The 15,345-nt window shown below is 40.9% G+C and overlaps 1 long non-coding RNA gene across 2 annotated transcripts in view; it reads left to right on the forward strand.

Moving 5' to 3' along the window:
* LOC129691855 (uncharacterized) overlaps positions 1-4,944 on the forward strand; it is an 11,367-nt gene extending 6,423 nt beyond the window's left edge. For both annotated transcript variants that reach the window (XR_008722570.1, XR_008722569.1), the window contains one exon: positions 4,776-4,944. This is a non-coding gene — a long non-coding RNA (uncharacterized LOC129691855). The remainder of the gene's footprint in view (positions 1-4,775) is intronic.
* Positions 4,945-15,345: the final 10,401 nt, after the last annotated feature.

A 15,345-nucleotide genomic window follows, 5' to 3' on the forward strand; every position in this document is an offset into this window, starting at 1 on the left:
ACACACACACACACACACACACACACACACACACACACACACACACACTTGTACTGAGAAGATCTCACAAGCTGGTGGGAGAGACATATCGTTAATGGAACATTACAAAAAAAGAATAAGGACTATGACATAATTAAACTCAGGAAGGTACAGCTGTGTGAATAAAGAACATGAGGGTAACCTAGGGTGTCAGGGAGGGGTGTCCTGAGGAAGGAATCTTTCAGATGATGCTGAGATGACGGAAGGGGGAGGACATAATGGTGGGGAGAAATACACTGCCTTAGTCACCTCTGGCCGCCATAACTAAAGACCACAGAAGTTGATGAAACTACAGAAATGTACATCTTTACAGTTTTGTAGGCCCAGAGTCCTATGTTAGGACTCCAACATGGTGGGTTTGGGTAAGGGCTCTTTTTCTGGCTTCCAGACAGCTGTTTTCTTATTGCATCCTTACGTGATATGCCTGGCATGTGGGGGAATTAATTTCTTATAAGGCCACTCATCACATCAAATTCCTCCACCCTTATGACCTCATTTCACCATAATTACCTTGAATGATCTCCAAATACAATCACACCGAGGTTTAGGCCTTCGGCATATGAATTCAGGGAAGACCCAAACATTCATTCCATGAAAAATAAAACACAACTCAAGGATCGATGGAGAAAGAAAGCTCAAAGGTAGAAAATGCAGAGCACAGAAGGCTCTCTTAGACATGCAGTCTGCCCACAGTGATGCCCAGTTGCCATAGAAGGCCTACACACAACAGGCAGAGTTCCTTATGACCACATATGTGCCATGCCCATATGTATCCAGATGTATCTAGAGATTAACCATTTGGTCAGTTTGGGTCAATAAATATATTTTGGGGGGAAATTTGAAAGTGTAAGTGAGGGATGCAGACTCTGAGAGTCTTTTTGGCTGAGTCATAGTAACAAGTACCCCACAGAGAGAAGAGCGCCCCACACACACACACCAGACAGTGCACAATCAGCACACTATAGCTGGAGGAGCCTGTCAAGATCTTCAAGTTTCTGCTGCTGCTATTTCCGTCTCATTCTTGATTCAGGTTCTTGGCACTTGGTTGTTTAGTTCTTCCTTCAAGCCCGTGAATTTCTCCAGCATCTTCCAAATAAAAACGCCCTCTTTTCCGAGTTCACCACAGATAGATTTTTGTTCCTTGCAAACAAAAGAATTTGTACCATTTGGGATTTGAATAGTACGTTACTGTGTATGGCTTCCACTCTCCGAGCAATGTAGGCTTGCTGAAGTTTCTGAGAAGAGAACTGGTGTAGGACTCTAGTTTGTAATCATCATTTTGTTGTTGTTGGGGTGAAGGGTAGATTAGAGAATGAACAGAGTTTGGTTAAAAGGCTGTTATAACATTCTCAGCAAGGAATAATGAGGTCAGAGCCTAGCATGTTGGTGTACTTGTAATTCCAGAACTTGGGTGTCTGAGGCAAGAGCATTTGAAGTTTAAAGCCCATTAAAAATAAAACAAAACCAAACCGTCAAAACCAAAATGAGAGAGAAAGAGAAAGAAAGAGAGAGAATATGGGATCAGAAGGAATAGAAAGAGAGTAAGAAAGAAACTATTAAGAAAGAAACAGACTCAAGAGGAACTTAATAATCAAATAATAATCAAATAGGTAATGCAAGGTGGCTCACACACCTTTAAAGCACTAGAGAAGCAGAAGCAGGTGGATCTCTCTGAATTCAAGGCCTTCCTGGTCTAAACCAAACAACAACAAAACAAAAACAAACAAATGAGAAGGTATGAATTATTACATTAGTAAGATTACTTTAGAAAGCTGGGTTTCAGTGACTAGAAAAATGAAAAACGGTGCCATTCAATTAAAGAGAAGGGCTTGAATGTACGATGGAGAATACTATAAAATAAATTGCATGTGGCTGTTGGTCAAACATGCAATCAAAAGACTTATCAGTGAGATACGATGATTTAGAGTTTAGATATAGCATGAGACACTTAAATTTAGTAAACTATCAGTCTTTGGGTTGGTCATGCTAGTGACCATTGTCAGTGGATAAGAATACCTCAAGGAGTGTAAAGGACATAATATAACAGGGGTTAGGCCTCAATGATAGACTTCTTTTCTACCATGTGTGATGGTCCAGTTTCAGTTTGGAGGGTTGTAGACTTCTGTTTTTGTTAACAAACGCTTTGCACTTGTATTGTTGACGGAATGTGAGAAGAATAAGGTTGAGGTTGCAGATCTTAAAAGAACAGTGGCTATACACCTACAGACATTTGTGGTTCTTTATCAGCGTAGAACAAAGGCAGAGAAGATGAGCAGTTGGAGTGACACAGTATTGGGATTTTGCCCTATAGACATGGTAAAGAATGAAAAGGAATGGAACTGACGACCAAGAGAGAAAGGGTGGGTCTCTCGTTTCTAAGCTGCCTGGAGAAGGAAATGAGAACAAAGGAGGCTGGAGAGTAAGTGGCATCTAGCTGCTCTCAGTCTTTGATACACTTAAGAGTTACTCATTTTTAGGAAGACCGTGCTCAGACAGTAGAGGTCAAGATTTCAGAGATGGAACAGCTCCAACTGATGGTAAGGTAGACAACGTAACCGAGGGTACAGGCTACTAAAATTAATAGACAACAGGAAAAGACTATGGATGTTTGCATCTAGGATGCTTGGGAATATTTATAGGCTAATGCAAACAATTCATCATAGCAGGAGAGTCAACAGGAAACAGATGAAATGTCGGTTATGATTCTAACTCAGAAGTTCATGTTAGAATTAGGAGAACAAATTACTTAGGATGCTGTAGTAACAACGCAGGACCCAGAAAAGGTTTGTAGAGTAACCCCAGGGTAAGAAAAATGGAATGATTTCCTGACTTACATTTTAAAAATTAATTTATTCTTTAACAGTTTTTGTGCATATGTATATATAACATTATACATCTATACATACACACATATATATATATATATATATATATACATAGACACATATACACATATATGAATATAAATCATATTATGGCCACACCTATCTCCCCACCCTTTCATATCCTTTTCCCATCCTTACCAGCTCTGTTCCTCCACCTCCTTTCATGTCCTTTTATTTTGTTTTTCTTTGTACTTTGTGACCCATTGAGCTTAACCAGGGCCACTCCTGTGGGCACGTGGAACTATCTACTAAAAAATAGGTAGGTCTCCAGTGTTATACCACTGGAAGGATCAGTTTACACAGTTCAGGAGCTAGCTATCTTGAGAAGCCAAAAACTTAGGTCAAAGAAAACTTAACCAAACCAAGAAGACATTTCAAGGAAGGCTCCAGAAGCTATTGCCACCTCAAAAAGGGTTAGTCCAGTCCTGAAAACCTGGTTTGTTCATAGGTGAATTTGGTGGCAGTCAGGATTACTTAGACTGAATATTTGCTAACCTATTGAGTTCCTTCAGTATCCTGTGGTCAGACAAGTGCATTACGTTGTAATTTTTCCTTTTCCTTGTCTATTACTACCCTGAGTTTACACTCTTAAAGGACGGAGCTTTGACCTTTAATCAGATATAACCAGGACATAGTTCAATGCCTGTCAAACAATAGGAAGTAAGTTAATTGAGTGAATGTCTGTGAATAAGAGAATCAAGTCCCCTTCCAGGGCTAAGCGGTAGTTCACAGGTTTAATTTAGATAAAAGCTGCTTTTTTTCTGGGTGCAGCTCAAAAGTGCTTTCATCTGTTTTCGAGCACCATGGCAAATGGTTCAGTGTGGGATTGGTTTTGGTCCAAAACTCAAATTGACTCTGGGAGTTTTGAAAAAGAGCTTTTTCTGGACTTTCACCCCAGGGCATTCTTGCTCTGTGGAATATGTGATGAAACTTCTGTTTCTTTAGAAATAAACATTGCCTCAAAATAGAGAAAAGAAAAAAGATTGTACTCTGCTGAGAGAATTAAGTTATTGCATGAGGAAAAGCACAGTCTTCCTACATAGTGTATGTGTATGCATTTATATACATATTATGTACATATAGATGTCTGTACATATATATCCACATACATAAATGGCCATTATTAAAATCTAGCTTGACTTAGCAAGAAAATATGAAAACATAGATGGAGGTATGGCCCATCTATGGAGGTATGGTTTATCTATATTTTTGTATTACATAAAACAAGTTTTGGTAGTTTTGGAACTATTTCAATTAAAGATGCCAATTAATTCATTTAGCCAATAGTTGATAAACTTACTGAACTTCTAAGGTCCAGGCACTCTTCTAGACATACATATATGTCTCTCTGTGTATTTATATAGATATGTCTCTAACTATATAGATATATCTATTTAGATAGATAGATAGATAGATAGATAGATAGATAGATAGATAGATAGTCTTGCCTATGTAAAACAGGTAATAAACATAACACAATTACAAAGTAAGTTGGGTGGTTAGATGGTTAGAGATGGTGAGATTTGAACAAAAGCTTGAAGTGGAGGAAATTAGTTCAGATATCAAATCAATATATTAAGTATTATCTATTAACCCATTTTATATTGCTGTAGCAAAGTACCTAGGTCTGGGTCATATAAATGTGTGTGTGTGTGTGTGTGTGTGTGTATATTTCATAGATTATATCATTGGACAATTTTAAATAATATTTATTTGTGAATGTGAAGAGTTTATATAATTTACCCAAGCTCATACATTTAAGAGGTGGCCAGCTCAGGCTATGGACCCAGATTATTTGGCATTGGATTTACTATCTAACCTGTTACATTGCATACTTTTCTTCCTGTGTAGAATGAGAGATAAAATACATATGAATTGAATCTTCATATGAGTAGAAGAGAACCGGCAATCAGATTTGACGACACTGTATGTTTATCTGTTCCCAGAACTTAGCATGGGTCACACCAGGATATTTATTACTATAATCTATATTCAAGATTTATGACATGGTGGTCTTTTATCAGAGCTGTGGATGCATGTTTCAATTTTTTAAATAAACTTCATATAAAACTAAATGTCTTAGTTGGTGGTTTATTGCTGTAAAGAGACACCCTGCCCACAGCAACTCTTATAAAGAAAACCATTTAACATTTAACTGGGACTTGCTTACAGTTTCAGAGGTTTTAGTCCATTATTATTATTGTTATTATTATTATTATTGCAGGAAGCATGGAGCATATAGGCAAATGCTAGAACAGCAGCTGAGAGTTCTATGTCTGGATCCACAGGCAGCAGGAAGAGAGAGCCCCTGGGCCTGGCTTGGGCTTTTAAAAAACAAAGCCCACCTCCCAAGATACACTTCCTCCACCAAGGCCACACCTACTCCACAAGGCCACAAGGCCCACTCCCTCTCATGCAGCACCGCTCCCCGGTGTCTGAGCATTCAAATAATGAAATGATGGGAACTATTTCTATTCAGACCATCATACCAAATAAAAAACATCACACACTGAAACTAACCAGACCCAGAGTCTATATATCTCAATGAGCTTCAGTTAGAATTGCCATTCTGAATCTCTGGAGCTTCACACTGGATTTTACACTTTCACTATCAAATTGCAGATGCACCTCAACTGAGAATGCCTCAATAGGGGATTTCTGGGATGCTGGTTTACTAGCACAAGTCTTGAGGGCATAAGATGAGCCCATGGTGGCTCTGTTCTTTAATAGGCTTCATTATTTTTAAGCTTTCTTGTATAAAGCCAAAAGGGAAAATGCTAATGAAACAACGACTTGTCTGCTCCTCAGCTATGGGAGTAATTTTGACTCAAGAGATAGTGTTGCATAAGCCAAAGATGAGCAAAATCTGAGGAAGGCATGACAGCATATTGGAAAAATCTTTGGACTGAGGGAAGGTCCATCTGAGCTCTTACCTTGGCCCTAGCATTAACTCATGTGACTCAGGCAACTCATGTTACCACCATGAGTCCTGGGTTTCCTCATCAGCATGATTCTCAAAGTTGTAAAGCTTAAAGGCTGTCAGTGAGTGTGCTCCCTCCAGGAGATAATGATTGGTTGCCATAGCTGATTTACAGGAGTATGTGGGAGTTGAGACACCAGAAAGTGTGCTTTGGGAAGAGGTAAGTTACTGTGAAGGTACTATGATGGGCTAGCAAGCACCCTGCCTCCAGGGTTCTTTTGAATCAGAGTTATGGGAATAAATTGGCTCTCTCTACCTCTTTCTTGTACTCCATACTCTGTGGTCCTCTCAGGGAATAGATGAAAAGAGGCAAAGTCCATAACACTAAAGAGGATTTAGAAGGAGAAGACTAGAGTTGAAGATAAAAAGAGTGGCAAAGGCGATCATGTTAGTACTCAGGTTAGTACAGTGAGCTCAATATGCAAAGCGAGTCCCTCTAACAGAAGGGAAACTCAAAATCCCATCCAAAGCTCTCTTACATATTTGTGGTATGTAACCATTATTATGTTGCGATATGTCTTCTGTAACTACTTTGTTTAGAGCTTTTATCATGGAGGGATGTTGAACTTTGTTAAAGGGTATTTCCACATCTGCTGAGATCAACTTGTGATTTCTGTCCTTCAGTCTATATGCTGTATTACACTTCCTGATTTGTAGATGTTGAAACATCCTTGGATAATTAGAATGAAGCCAACATGAACATGGTGTGTCATCTCAATGTATTCTTGAATTTGGCTTGTAAAAATTTTAGTGAGAAATTTTGCATTTATGTTCAATAGGAAAGCTAGTTTATAGTTTTCCCTTAGTCTTGTGTCTATCTGTCTTGGTATTACGGTAATGGTGGCTTCATAGGATGAGTTTTGTAGTATTGACTTTCCTTTCAATTTATTTATTTTTGAAAATTTTATGTATTCATTTTATGTGTATGAGTGTTTTGTCTGCATGTGAAAGTGTGTACCATGTACATGACTGGTACCAACAGAGGCCAGAAAAAGGCAGCAGATCCTTTGGGACTGGAGTTGTAGACAGGTGTTAGCTGTCATGTGGGTGATAGAAATTGAACCCTGGTGCACTGGAAGAACAGCCAGTACTCTTAATTGTCAAACCATCTCTCCAACCCCTCTTTCTATTCATTTTATTTTAGTTTTGTAAAACAGGTAATGCTTGTATATAATAAAATATGAAGATATCCACCCTCCATTTCTTTCTGAGTCCTCTTCTGTGCTGCCTAGTTTTATGTCAACTTGACACAAGTTATAGTCATGAGAGAGGAGGGAACATCAGTTGAGAATTACCTCCATAAGACCAGACTGTAGCCAAGTTTCTAGGTAATTTTCTTAACCAGTGATTGATGGGTGAGGGCCCAACCCATTGTGGGTGGGGCCACCCCTGGGCTGATACTTCTGGGTTCTATAAGAAAGCAGGCCTAGAAAGCTATAAGGAGCAAGCCAGGAATCAGCACCTCTCTATGGCTTCTATGTGAGCCTCTGCCTCCAGGCTCATGCCCTGCTTGAGGTTTTTTTTTTTTTTTCTGACTTCCCTCAGCAATGGATTGGTTACCTAGAAGTGTAAAAGAAACAAATCTGTTACTTCCGAGTTGCTTTTCATCATGGTGTTTCATCACAGCAATAGTAACCCTAACTAAGACACTCCAACACGTTCTCCTCCTAGCCTTATGTCCTCTTATTCTTTTTAAAAAGTAAGCAGCTAGTGTCCAAGCAGTGCTGCCCGTATGTGCATGGATGTGTGGCCAACCGCTGGAGCATAAACAACTAGCCAGCAGCCACACACCCCCTCACAACCATCAAGTGTCAGTAGTTTCTCCGTTAGGAGTAGGAAGACACGGTTTCGCTGGCTTGATCTCGTGTAGGCCTTTCGCTGTGAGTTCATGCATGCAATAGCTATGTCATACAAAGAAAACAGCAGCAGGGTGAGGTGGCACGTGCCTTTAATCCCAGCACTCAGTAGGCAGAGGCAGGTGGATGTCTGTGAGTCTGAGGCCAGCCTAGTCTACAGAATGAGATTACAGGACAGCCAGGACCACACAGAGAGAAACCTTGTCTGGAAAAATGAAAAGAGACAGAGAGAAAGTTGGGGGGGGGGGGAGAGAAGACAAAAGCATTTCACAGCATTCTTTCAAATGGTACACACTTTTTTTTCTGCGCCTTCTTCCTCAGTGTTCCCAGAGCCTTGGCACGGATGGAAAGTGAAGAGGTTGAGAGAGATGTTCCGTTTAAGGCCAGACCCTCCCAGTCATTTATTCTCAGCACTTTGACCAGTTATGTATCTCTACCTTAACTGCTGCCCGCTATAAAAGGAAGTTTAGCTGACCAAGCTTGAGAGAAGCACCGGTCTGTGGTTATAAATATAAATATTTAAAAGGCAGTTTGACAACTTTCTGCTCCCCTTTGCCATTTCTTCTTTGAATTACCCCAGCTTTGACCCTGCCTCGGGAACTCCTTCCCACTTTATCTTCAGTGAGATGAGATTTTTGGACTTGATTTCCATTAACCAAGAGACATCTCCTCACCTGCTCTTGAAGAAAGTCAGGAGTGGGGTGAGACAGTTGACTGAAAAGCTCATTGGAATGGAGAGCATTTTAGGTGGTCACTGAAGGCTTACTTCTGAAAATATCTTCAGATCTAAGAATTTCCCATTTTCTGCATTCTTTTGCAAGACATGTCCTACCTTTGTAGGAGAAAAGAGAACTCGCTCAACTTAAAACAACCTATCCATACATCTTTTAGAGGAAAGCCAGATCCCAGGAGGGAGCAGAGCTTTCAGGAATGCTAGTCATGCCTACCAGGCAGACTATGGATACAGCTCATAGGAAAGCCAGGCCAAGCCAGAAATGCCAAGGCAGCAGGAAAGCCAAGTGTTGAGCTGGGATGTCATGGTGGGCCAGAGGCCAGAGGGCAGGTCTATCAAGATGCCAGAAATGGAGTTTAAACTAATGGAAAGCAGGAAGGACGAAATGGAAGTAGGGCAGAGAAAGTATGTCTGGGGGAGTGAAATGGGGTTTATTAAGATGAAACTGGCAAACTGCCACAGTCCCTCTATGCACATTTAGCACACTCCCTAATATCCTGAAGCAAAACCTTGAAGTGTCAGTTTCTCAGCAGACTCGTAGTGCATAGGGCAGGGTATGCTGGGAACAGACTCTGGGCTAAAGTGGGAAGAAGCTATCCAAGTCAGTTTCAAAGCAGGGGCAGAAGCGGCAATTCAAAGGACAAATGGCAAAGGTATAGTCAGTATAGCCACATCTCATAGGTATCAAAGTCAGAGCTAACTCAGAAGAGAAGTAAAAAGGGATCATGTCAGTGGCCTCTTGCAAAGACCAGGGATAGGGCAGACTGGAGCTTTGTAAGGCTAAGGACTAAGTATCTAAGAAGTGTAATAGGAAGCAGAAATGGGGCAATGCCCTGGAAGTGGGGCACGCTTGGGTGTTGCAGCGAAAGCATATATCATCTCAATGGCAGATTATAATGTGTGACTATCCAGAGCCAACTCTAGAACCAAAGAGAAGCAAGTAGAAGAGAGCCACAGAGGAACATCCAGGGACATTTAGAGGAAACCCCTACTCGAGGTCATTAAAACACATGTGTACTGTTTGAGCCTATGTGCAAAAGTGCATTTCCAAACCCCACTGGCCAGCCAGTCCAGGGTACTGAGATTCCACTGCTGAAGTCTTCTCAGTCCAGCAATGGAAAGCACAGGCTTTGGACAGCTGGGTATCAGTGATGAGCAGGGAGATGCCACACAGTTTCAACACAGAACTGAACACTTCTAGAGAGGAGCCAGAAAGAACTCTGAGTGTCAGTGAGACTTACTCTAAGTTACAGGAAAAGAAATTAGAGGCTGCCAGATCTATGATCAGGTATATTCTTTCTGGAAACTGATTTGGCTTTGCATAGTGACACACACACACACACACACACACACCACATATATGTCTTAACTAAAAGTTTCTACATCTAAGAACCTAAACTAAGGAAATAGAAATGGTTATACTCAGTTAAAACAAGGAAGCTCAATATTATATTATTTACACCCAAAGGAAATTTGGGACAATTAAAAAAAAAAAACTTTTGGAAAAAAAAATGTATGATTTAGGGAAAGTTTTTTATTGTAGACATGAGGGGGAGTACAGCCAGAGGCAACCAGAAGAGCCCAGAGCAGAGAGAGAAAGTAGCAGACTAAACACGGCCAGCAGACTCAACTAGGTCAACAGAAGGGGCATGGGGGAGAGGAAGAGAAGAGAGAGAGAATGAAGAGGATCAAGCTGGAAAATGAAATATTATATGACACATCAAGTCATACTTTGGAAGAATGCTAAATACCACTGAAAATGTCTATATTGAAAAATATAACTAGAATACTATATATAAAATATATAAATAGAATACTATATATACTTAACAGATATATATATATATATATATATATATAGCGTTAGGTGTAGAATAACTTCAAATTTTAGAATGCTCAACAATTTTCTAAGACAAGTTTGTATGGTTATAAACAGAAAATAGAAACATGCTGTACAAATACCCAAGGGAAATCGGGAAGTGGTAGTGTTCATTAAATGAAGGGTTGTGCCTCCTTTAATGTTTCGTCATCTTATTTGGCATGTGTATATGGCCTGCATGACTTTTGAATGCCTTTGGAGCACTGTTGTCCCTGATTTCAGGAAACAGCTAGGCACATAGAACATAGAATCATATTTCTAAGTTACTGATTTATTCCTTAACTCTATTTTTTTCAATTATATTGGTATAGCAATGTGTGTGTGTATATATTACACGCATAACACAGTAAAGCCAAATACACATGTAAGTGCATATGGCTTCATCATGTTCGAGTATGGAAATGAATTTACATTAAATGTGCTCAGTGCTATTGCAACCTATGTGCCTCTATATAGGTACATGGTAGAGCTTTTGCAGCAGGCAGCAAAGTGGGGGGGGGGTGCTGGGGTGCAGCAGGAGGAGGCAAGGAAACAGGAGTGGCCAAATACCACTGTCTAGGAAGTAAATGGATACTCGGGATCCTTGGGATGGTAGCGAAAGTGTCCCCTGAATACATTTGGCAGTGGCAGAAGGCAGATTCATGATCTGGTGGTTCAAGAACAGTGACATGCTTGCCTCGGTTAATAAGACTGTGGGCCTACGCAGGTGGGGATGGAGGGCTGGTGAGGCTCTGAGGAAGTCAGGAAACACTTGGCACTGCACTGCTTGTCCTCGCCCAGACATCACATCCTGCGACAAGTAGAAGCTGTTTCTTTAACTCAGTACACTTTGACTCATTGAATGGGCCTCTTGATGTCAGCATCAGCTGCCCTGACTACTGCTGTGCCATTTTTGTGATGGTACAGCTGTTGTTGGTCTGTGCTGCTGCTGCTGCCCCTAGTACTAGACAGGAAGTGTAGATAACTTCCTTTATTCTTTGTTCTGTCTGTGGCCTCTGCTCAGTAATAGTGCCTCCCATCCCATGTTTCTGTTTTGTATATATCACTCCCTACTATAACATCACCACCCAAAACCAAAACCTCTTATTTAAATACAAGTCCATATTGGGACTGGTAAGCACGCTTCCAACTTGGTAGAGCCTCCTTGCCAGATTATTTCCTAAAACACGGAAAGACCTATGGGTGGACTGCCCTCAGACCAGATGGAAATCTTGTTTAATCTGACGATGGCATGGAATAGGAGCCTGAATCCAACTCTGCTCATAAGGGACTATGGGAATTCCAGGAATGAAAGAATGAGATATTTTTCTCCAGTGCACAGTCCATGCAAGCTGAAGCAGAGCCCTTGCCAGGGGTTAAAATAAGGCAAGGAAATGAAGGCTGGGTAATAGCTCCCAAAGGGAAAAAGAGTCAACAGCTGGTCAGATAGAGAAAGTATGTGCCTGTATATCACACACACACACACACACACACACACAGTTAATAAATGTAAAAAAAAAATACTGTAAGTCCTCTCTGTTGACATATTAATTTACTTTTATCTCTGAAGTGCAAATGAACATCACCTATTACTAACTGGCACTTGGGCTCTAATTGCCATTCCCGTTCCTAGTCACCAGGCTTCTGGTTTAAAGCCATGAATAAAAAAAAATAATAATAATATCTTCTTCTAGACCCAGCGTGAAGAGTTTCCAATTTCTTAGTGTCAAGAGTTCAAAAAAGATTCACCCAATGAAAAAACGGTAAATTCTGATGGATCCCTTGGTGAACCCCAAAGGACAGAGAAGGTTGATTCTTTTTGTGTTGGAAGTAGTGGTGCGGTGGGTGAAGACTGCCAAGTCTTCAGATCCTGGCTCTGCCAGTTACTACTAGGTGCGCTGGTTCGTGCTAGCCAGTTTCTAAGCCCCAGCTTCCCCTTGGGAAAAGCAGAGTAGTAAAAACTCTTTACAGACCATGCTTACGAAAACTGTGACGCATAAAGGACTGGTCTATTACTCTGGATTTTCTCTTCACTGTGGGTCGAGGCGGTGGAACCCAAACGGCTCATTTGACGCTATTGTTCCCTAGACTCTTGTTTGTTTGATTTTATCATCCCTAGAACTTCCCAGAGCGGAGGCTTTCTGCGACGGTAATACATCGAAAGCCTTTTCACATGGGTCACATGGCCGCCATGTTCCCCAAGCAGGAAAATCAGAGAACATTCTAGAATCCAACATCTCGCATCTGTGCATCTATCAATTTTCCCTCTTCTATAGAAAGAAAAGGCTGCAGAATAAGTTACCACATCAATTCTGGGGTTCGTTCAGTTGTCATCAGGGTTCTGACATAATTCACAGCAGTAACCTGTGACTTACGCAATGTCATCAGTAAACACCATCACTCTGTGTTTCATGTATTAGTCCTCTTTAGGCACGTATCCAAGGCTGTGTCACATATGTCATAACCACAGTTAGAGACATTGTAAGATTATTTAAGTGCCTTCTGAATCATGAAAGGATGGGTTTCAGCCAGGCACAGTGGCATATGCCTGTAATCTCAGCGGGTGGATCTCTGTGAGTTTGAGGCCAGCCTGTTCTATAAAGCAAGTCCAGGACAGGTAAGGTACACACAGAAACCCTGCCTCAAAAAAACAAAACAAACAACAACAACAACAAAAAAAAAACAAGGAAGGAAGGAAGGAAAGAAGGAAGGAAGGAAGGCAGGCTAAAAAGGATGGGTTTCATTGGAATGGAAACTGAGTCTCTGAAAATTGCGAATTTTCAGGAGTCTCCTCCGCTCAGTGAATGGACTGTGCTCTAAAAGCTTGCTTGCAAATCTCCCATGAATCTAAACACATACATTGCATTTTGTTGCTGTCTTCCTACTCTTTCAGGTACACATTTAAGGTAAGATAAATCACGAGCTATGTAAAGATTAGTACTGTCAAATATATTCTCAAGAATTGGTTAAATTGAAACTGCATTTATGGAAGAGAAAGTCCATTCTAACCACTCACCCTCAAGGAATTCTGAACCCAGACCAGCAATAAGGATGTAAGCTATGAAGAGATTCTGGAGCATCTTCCTCTGGCTATTCATATTTGCAAATATATATTAATATAAATTAAAGCTTAATACTTAGCATATTTGGTGAATACCAAAAAAAAAATGTGGTTGCTTGATTGAAGTGGGTCATTTAAAATTTATAGGGTAAAAATAGAACCTACAGTCTAGGGTAGTTACCTATTGGTATAAATATTGGAAAAGCCCCACTTGAAAGAGACAGGTAAACTTGTCTAGAGTTTAATCTATGCTATCTCCTTTAGATACATTTCTTTTAAATTGAACAAGGATGATAACAATCATCGACCTTCCAGGGCCTTGCTCTGAAGATGAATGAGATAACAAATGTGGTGGGACTTTATACCCTAGAGTCAAGAAGGAATACAAAAACTAATAATCCTTGTTGAGTTTGTATTAGGACCCAAATACTCTGATAGAATTTCTGTTATGGCTATTCTAGTATTTCCAGCCACAAATGCCAATCTCACTGTCAGTAAAACTGTCCTTCATGTATCACATCTTCCTCCGTTGCATACAAATAAAGAGTCTAGGGCACCCCTTCAGGTTTGAGCAGAAATTCACCAACTCACCAAGAAACGACCTACAGAATACCAGGCTTGCAAACTTCCCGCCTTCTGATGGGAATGACAGTATTATAATGAGCATGATGCTATGTCCTGACCCACACCCCGGTGTAGGAGGGCTACTGACTCACTGTGCCTTGTATTAGAGAGAAGACATGCCCATCTTCCAGGGTTAGGTCACGGCAACTTCAAGCACAGCTGGACTTAATATCTCTACAGGGTAGAAAAGGGTCTTTTTCACTTAGACACCACAGATACTAGCATCGTTGAAGTCTGAGAACTAACACTGGGTTGCTAGGGTTGACATGATAATGTACCCCAACCTGGGCTGTTTAAACAACAAAAACATATTTCCTCATGATTCTGGAGGCTAGATGTCTAAGATCCAGGTGCTGGCACTGTTGCTTTCTTCTGAGGGTCCTAGGTGGTTGCCTTCTCCTTGTGTTTCTCTGGGTCTGCTCTCTGTGTGTCTTGTGTCCTAATGTCCTGTTCTTATGCCAGCTGTTGGATTAGTGTCACATGCACACACAAACCATTCTCACTTAAGTACTCTTTTAAAAGCCCTACCTCCAGATATACTATGGTAGCATTCTGTGGTACTCGAGGGTGAGGGGCAGATCGTCAACGTATGGATTTTGAAGGGACACAGTTCAGCTTTCTTGATAAATGAGTGCTTACCCTCAGTTACTCAAACCCTTTGGCACCTCAGACTCTGATTCATGAGTAAAGCACTACTTTTGGTATCAGCAGCTTCATTACACCGTGTACTGGTGCTCAAGACAAGTCTGTGGATGTTGAAACACCAGCTCTCTGTGAAACACCTTCACGGGGTTCTTTTAGAATCCTGCCCAGAAAGAACTTACTAGAAATCAGTGTGACCTCTCTGTTCCAACCCAGACGAACTCACGGGAGAGATGTTTAGATTCCAAAGCACACGTCGCCTTGCTGTCTGATTCAGAGCTGCTCCTGAGTGAGGCAGCCTGCTGTCTGCCTTGTCTGCTCTTCCATCTGCTCCCCACCCTGCATATACTAAGCAGATGGTTTCAGTGAAGTTAGCCAACAGCTGTTTCATCAGGCTTTTGGCTGGTAGGATGTATAGTTACGTCCCTGACCTCATAAGCTCATGTACTGTGCAGCTTCCAGACAGAGTTCAGCATAGTCTGGAACATCCCACACTAAATCAAGTTCAGTGAGTGAAGGGTGTCAATCTGCCAGTGAGTACCAATCAGCTCCATTTGCCCAGTTTGATTGTTTTCTTTTTAAAGCAGCAACCTTTAAACAGATTTTTGAATGTCTTTGAAGTAGATTTGTTTTTCAGTTAACTCATAATAGTGTTCTCTTCCCTCTA

Source organism: Psammomys obesus, unplaced genomic scaffold (assembly GCF_907164565.1).
Source record: "Psammomys obesus unplaced genomic scaffold, mPsaObe1.curated_primary_1811, whole genome shotgun sequence".
Classification (NCBI taxonomy): Eukaryota; Metazoa; Chordata; class Mammalia; order Rodentia; family Muridae; genus Psammomys; species Psammomys obesus.